General features: G+C 51.4%; 1 pseudogene; it reads right to left on the bottom strand.

Moving 5' to 3' along the window:
- Positions 1–851: 851 nt before the first annotated feature.
- LOC135909483 (uncharacterized) lies at positions 852–3,303 on the bottom strand (annotated as a pseudogene).
- Between the last annotated feature and the right edge of the window lie 1,771 nt (positions 3,304–5,074).

The following is a 5,074-nucleotide window of genomic DNA, read 5'->3' as shown; positions in this document are numbered from 1 at the left end:
GGACATGAACACCACAACGGACACAAACGCCGCGATGGATGTGAACACCACGATGGACATGAGCAGCACCGTCTCAGCGAGCGCAAGGAGTTTCGAGCCGGTTGCGATCGTGTTCCACACAAATATTACGCTCTCCCATATATTTTTTCACGGCCTTCTGAGACCCGTAACATACTGCGTACTTCTCTACGACTTGGACATGGACAATTATGAAGAAACGTGTCCGGGCGCGGGCGTAGAGCGTGTGGCTCTGACGCAATTCCACGATGCTGTTAGCATACCGTCCGTGAACTGGCTGCGCACGGCTTTTCCTCCATGCTGACGGGATATTCACCGACGGTGTTGCTTCATATCCTTACCTACACCTAATTATAGTGTTTGTCTCTATAGCGTTCTTTGAAGCGGGTGAACATATAGTACTGTTTTCTGTTTCTTTGCAGCGCATGCGTAACAGACCGCATGAAAGGACGTGGAACAATTGCATAAACATTTTCATTCACGGAATGCTTATATGTCGAATAAAATTAGATCTACGTGAAAAAAAAAAAACTTCAGGCACAGGACGTGCCGCGTGTCTCGAGTAAACGGCTTTCTCCGTTATCCAGGACCGTCCGAATTGAGGATTTTAGAAGCCGGAAATTCATGTCGACTGCGTCAGTGGAAATTGGCTTTCTGGTTTCGAAAATACGCGCCTTATTCTTTACATATGCGCTCATTGAATGAGTCATGTCTATACACAACACGTATATATAGCAGCTGCAGTTTCACATCAACTGCTTTGCTCTAATAAATTTGGTTGCGCTACTCGACAACCAGAAAGAAAAAAAATCATGCAAGGACTTTGGCAATGTTCATAAAATAACACTTATTACTCTCTTGCAGGTTGTTGGGCTGTCACTGTGGGAGCCGCCGTGGGTTAGTTCTCGCCCGGCTCGGTGGGCCTTCTCGTTGAGGTTGGTAGGGGCACTCGGGTATTCGGTGGTTACTTCTCCCACATGTGCCGGGGTCCATTTGAGGTATTTGAGTGTGATTTTGCCGTTATTGAAGTCTTCTGCTCTGCGGTTCAGGATTTCAGACGCCTCGGTGGAGACACAGCCCTTTGTGAAGTTCCTAATGAGGAAGGGGGGAGGAAGGGGGGAGGACGCAAAGAAGTGTGCGTCTTTCACCTTCGACAAGGAACAACCAAAGAACCGTTATTATCAGGAAGCAGCGGCTTTTATAGACCGCATCGCCAGTGCCACAGCGGCGCTGTAACTGCTGACGCTGCCTAAGCTGGCGAGCTATCTTATCACACATCTTCCTCTCGCTCGTCTTTTCTTTCTTCTTTTTCATTTTTTGAATGAAGCCACTTTTGTTACGAAGCTTGAAATCGTTCTGGAGGAACCACACACCTTCCGCTTCGGGTGTGATTGTGACAGGGATCGTTACACTGTTGCGCGCTACTTCTTTCACCAGTGCATATTTCTGGTGATTCCGCTGTCAGTTGCGTTGTTCCTCGGCTGTCTTCTAAGCTAGTTGGAGGCAGCGGGACGAGATGAGTGCGATTTCTGCGCAGAGAAGTTTCCCCGGAGTCGACCCAATACGATCTGGGTTCGTCGGTGCTTCCTCGAACGACTCCTTCTCTTTGGAGGTCTACGATCCATACGTCTGCTCCTTCGGACAGTTCGGGCAGATCCCGCACTCCGTGGCGTCGGTCGTAGTCTCTCTTCTGGCGCTGACGCTGCGACCTCGCGAAAGCTGCCAGTTCTTGGATGTCTGGTGTCCGAGGCTGGAGGCTTTCGCTGGACGTGGGCAGGGCCGTGCGCAGTCGTCTCCCCGTGAGCAGCTCAGCGGGGCTGTATCCGTTTTTCAGTGGGCTTGTTCTGTAGGCCAGGAGAGTTTTATAAGCGTCAGCAGTTTTCTTTAAGGAACCCTTGATAATTTTCACGGCGGACTCTGCCATTCCGCTGCTCTGATGATAATGAGGACTAGACGTCACGTGTTGAAAGTTATACTCTGATGCAAACATTGAAAATTCAGCGCCGAAGGCTCTTGAGAATTGTGGCCCATTATCAGAAACAACTACTTCCGGAACACCGTGTCTGGCGAAAATGTATTTGGAGTGGCTGATTACTGCTGATGAAGTCAGATTATTCAGCGGTACGAGCTCCGGGTATCGCGAAAAATAATTCGTGATGACCAGCCACCATTTTCCCTCAAGAAAGAATAAAACCATCGCAATGCGCTGCCATGGCCTATCTGGAAACTTAGTCTGTTGCAGAGGCGTCTTTCGGTTGGTGCTCTGCTCGAGGCAGCTGTGGCAGTTCTTAACAAGTCGTTCAATGTCCGCGTCGATACTTGGCCACCAAACTGAGCTCTTGGAACGTGCCCGGCACTTCTCAATGCCGAAGTGTCCCTCGTGAATTATTTTAAGGACGGGCTGGCGTAGTGTCGATGGGATCACTACCCGAGAGCCGCACATGAGCAGGTTTTCAACAAGGGCAATGCTTTGCCTCACATTCCGGTAAGGCTTCAGGTCAAACCCAACGTCTCGACGGCTTGGCCAGCCTTTTGTACACAGGTTGGTAAGAGCTTCACATACCGGGTCTTGATCTTGCTCCTGGGCGATAAGCTGTAAACTGAGCGCTGTTAACGGGACTGACGAAATCACCAATCGCAGATAGCCCTGGATCTCGTCCTCCAGTTCCAGGGATTCCGTTTGTGGAAGTGCTGACCGAGAAAGTGCGTCCGCCACGGTCAAGTCCCGGCCTGGAACATACACAATGTCATACGTGCAGCGCATCAGACGCATGCGCATTCTTTGTAGCCTCGGTGTTAGTTCGTCAATTCCTTTTGACCCAAAGATACGAGTGGTTTGTGATCTGTCTCGAGGCTAAAGCCCTTATCTACGAGATAATCACGGAACTTTTCATTAGCCCACACGAGGGCAAGTCCTTCTTTTTCAATTTGGGCGTATCGCCGCTCGGTGATTGTAAGAGTTCTGGAAGCATAAGAAATCACTTTGAATTGACCGTCTTTTTGCCTTTGGCGCAGGACAGCTCCAAGACCGTATGATGAGGCGTCCGCTGTGACCACTGTTTCCATGTTTGAATCTTAGATTCCCAGAACAGGATCCGATGAAAGAAGAGTCTTCCACTTCTTGAAGGCGGCTTCCTGCGCGGGACCCCACACAATATCCTGTCTTGAGCTCATCACGGACGAAAAAGGCTGAAGGACTTCCGCCATGCGGGGCACAAAGTGGGCCAGATGATTTGCCATGCCCATCACGCGCCGTAACTCTGTCTTGGACGTCGGATGTTGCATTTTCTGTAGGCAGCATCTTTCGCTGGACAGGATGCTCGACTGTGCCTGTTCCTTCCGCACCAGCCGCATGGTTTGGGAACGTTGTTTCCACTTTCAGGCGAAGGCGCGTTCTTCCCAACTTGTCGCGTACTCCTCTGGGACTGTATTTGGTGAACTTCCTGTTCGCGCACGCGGTGAATCTCTACCTGCTGTTGGTTGACAGTTTCGTGCTGTCGTGCCACCAACAATACTTTCTGTAGTTTTAGGTCCGTATCGAGTTGCAGAGCTCTCGAGATCTTACGGTCTTGGAGACCCATCACGAGACGAGACGATCTCGAATTAAATCCTCCCGCAGATCTCCGTAGTCGCACGTGGAAGGAAGCGCGTGCAGTGCAGTAATGAAATCCTCGACGGATTCGCCGTCTTGTTGCGTACGGGTGTTAAACTTGACCCTTTCATAAATGATGTTCCGTCGAGGAACAAAGTACGCCTCGTACTCTTGCAGTACGACCTCAAACTTCTGGTCGCCAGGCTCAAGCTTGAACGTTTTGAAGATATCCTCGGCTTGAGGTCCCATTAGATACACCAATGCATCTACTTGACTCTTTTCTGGCTTCCCTTCTAGTCCTGACGCAGTTCGGAAGCGAAGAAATCGCTGTTTCCAGGGAGGCCAGTCGTTGGGTGTTGCGAAGCTGAAGGGTTCGAGCAATTTGAAACAAAGCCATCTTACTTGGTATTTCCTTGTAAGGTATCTAGAGGCGTGTCCGGCGTCTGGCACTGTTTAGTGGGCCCGCGGCGTCCTCGTTTCAGGGCTAGTCTGACGTCCGAGAGCCGTGGTGCCTCAGATTGACGGACGTCGCTTCTGACACCATGTTCGCGTCGCGAACAGACGCAAAGAAGTGTGCGTCTTTCATCTTCGACAAGCAACAACCAAAGAATCTTTATTATCAGGAAGCAGCGGCTTTTATAGACCGCATCGCGAGTGCCACAGCGGCGCTGTAACTGCTGACGCTGCCCCCCGGAAATTTTAACGCGACAGCGTTAAGGAGCTCGTGTCGCAGAAAAGCCGGTGTCGTCGGCGTCGGTGTCGGCGGCGTTGGCCGTGAGCGATAAATCACAGCAGGCCCTTCATGAATAAAAAACAACTTGGAAGATGGGCTGAGTGGGAATCGAACCAGGGTCTCCGGAGTGTGAGACGGAGGCGCTACCACTGAACCACGGGTTCCATGCTTCAAAGCGGTACAAACGCGCCTCTAGTGAATGCGGTGTTGCCTTGGAGGCGTGCGTCGCTTGCTCAGGCGCACATTTCGTTGCCGCGCCGAACGCTGCGTTGCTCGACGCTCACCGCGTCCGATGCGGGGCGCGTAGTCGCTGCGCCGAAGCGCACTGTCTTACATCCCTTGGCGGGTCGACGGGAACGCTGTAGCGTTCCACTCTTGAAGGCGAAGCTTGAGCGTCCTCCAGTTTTTTTTCGTGCTGTCCACGCACCGCCAACCAAAGCAACCCCCGGCGCCAGAAATCCGTCTGGATTTTGTCTAGAATGTCTTTTTGCAACATTGCAACCTCGGGCTGGATTTTGCGGCAACGTCCATGTACCGGGAGTCACATAGCGCAAGGAGCCCCATCTGAGCACAAAGTTTCAAGGGCGTTTTGATGGCGAGCGGGCTCGCCGCGGCACCTCACGGAGGCCGCAGAATCTGTGGAGCGCATGGATGTCAATTCCGAAACTTTATGGGAATAAACCTCACAAACTTTTGATGTGCAAGATGCATTGACATTTCAAAAAGCTGTG

Source organism: Dermacentor albipictus, chromosome 3 (assembly GCF_038994185.2).
Source record: "Dermacentor albipictus isolate Rhodes 1998 colony chromosome 3, USDA_Dalb.pri_finalv2, whole genome shotgun sequence".
NCBI classification, from domain to species: Eukaryota; Metazoa; Arthropoda; class Arachnida; order Ixodida; family Ixodidae; genus Dermacentor; species Dermacentor albipictus.
The sequence above is the reverse complement of the archived record's forward strand: the minus strand, read 5'-3'. Positions and strand labels throughout refer to the sequence as shown.